The 1774-nt window shown below is 39.1% G+C and overlaps 1 pseudogene; it reads left to right on the top strand.

Annotated features, from left to right (window-relative positions):
• LOC107751010 (IQ and AAA domain-containing protein 1-like) overlaps positions 1-1774 on the top strand; it is a 10984-nt pseudogene that overhangs the window by 3830 nt on the left and 5380 nt on the right.

Below are 1774 nucleotides of genomic sequence, written 5' to 3'. Positions count from 1 at the left end.
TACAATTTACATTTCAGAGATCATTACAAATAAATTATTAAATGCTAAAACTGAATAAATTTAAATGAACAAACTTGGCGTTGCATTTGCAACCATGTGAAAACAGGGGGTGCTGCAGCCCCCTCAGCACCCCTACTTCCCGCGTCCCTGGGATAGAGAAAGAATGTTTGCTGCCTGCTATATTAAACCAAATGGATGTGACAGAAAAGGCAGGAGTAAGTTCAGTTGCTCATGCTTCATCATAAACAACAATAATTGGATTGTTTCATGCTCTAATATGACTTCTCTTGCCTCTCAAAGCCTCTTGTAATGCACATGTTGACTCTGGAGAGGGCCATTAAAGTCATCCAAGTGGCTGAAAGAGCATGGCAAGGCCGACTGAGGGCAAAGTTCTAGTGATGGGAAGTCCGGTTCTTTTCCGCGAACCGGTTCTTTCGGACAGTTCGTTTCAATAAACCGGTTCAAAAAACCGGTTCATCTGTTATTTTACGCCCTAACGTACTGACGTCATTCGCGATGACGTAATGATATCAAATCTGTCCTCCTGGGCCGGGATGACCTAACAGAATCTTCAACTGAACAAAGTACACAGATTAGATACATTCGTAAATTCCAGCATATAACACAGATTTGAGCTACTTTACATTGGCTTCCAATTCACTACAGGGTTGATTTTAAATTACTTATTTTAGTATATAAAGTCTTACATAATCTGGCTCGCTCTTATTTAATTGATCTTTTGCATTTACATAAACCTCAAAGGAATCTAAGGTCATCAAACCAGATCCCTAGGACAAGATTAAAACTGAGTGGTGACCGGGCATTTTCAGTGTTGGCCCCAAAGCGTTGAAATAGCTTGCCTTTACCTATATTTACCCAATATAGACTTTTACCTATATTGGGTTCTTTTAAAAGAAATTTGAAATTGTATTTATTAGAGTTAGCCTTTGGCTCAACATATCGAGTAAACAAAGTGGGTCTCCTTCTTTGCTATGATGTTTGTTTTACTTGCTTATTTATTTATTACTCTCTTTTTCCTTCTGTGCTGTTGGTCTCCTTTTTACTAGTTACTATTGTACAGCACATTGGTCAACCTTACATTGTTTTAATTGTGCTCTATAAATAAATAAAACAAACAAACAAACAAACATTCATCTTTTTTTTTAAAGTAAAATAAAACATATTATATTTAAAATATTTAAAAATAAAAATGATATTATCACACTTTCTGATGTTTAACAAAATACTTGGGTAACATGCTTTTCGTCCTCTTGAAAAATTACACGCTTGCGCAGTATCATCAGCTCATCGGTTCTCAAATCGGACGCGTCCTAAAGAAACGGTTCTCGGTTGAGTGTACCGGTGATCCGAAAACCGATGCAACCGGTTCTTGACTCGAAAACGAGAACCGCTCCAGCAGTGGGAATGTACGTTCGTTATCCGGCTCGCTGCACACTTGCTGCTTTTCATCATCAGCTCTCTCTTCACAGCAGTTCAGTCAGTGTACTGTTTGAGTAAATGAATTACTCCGGGATACTGGTTTATTTCGACTCACAGGGAGTGTCAGCCAGGTTAAAAAAAGTGAATAACTTAAGTAATTTGTGGATTAATGCTTACTGGAGACGCGAACCGTTTCAAACGATTCAGTCCGATTGGGTGAACTGGTTCAACCGGTTCACTAAGAAGAACCGGTTAAATCGAACGATTCGTTCGCGAACCGGACATCACTAACCCACAGTGCTCCCATTCTCCCTCTTGTTCGCTGTCGTCGTTA

This window comes from Sinocyclocheilus rhinocerous, unplaced genomic scaffold, assembly GCF_001515625.1.
Source record: "Sinocyclocheilus rhinocerous isolate Xijiao unplaced genomic scaffold, SAMN03320098_v1.1 scaffold2267, whole genome shotgun sequence".
Classification (NCBI taxonomy): Eukaryota; Metazoa; Chordata; class Actinopteri; order Cypriniformes; family Cyprinidae; genus Sinocyclocheilus; species Sinocyclocheilus rhinocerous.
Note: the sequence above shows the minus strand (reverse complement) of the source record. Positions and strands in the feature narration are given on the sequence as shown.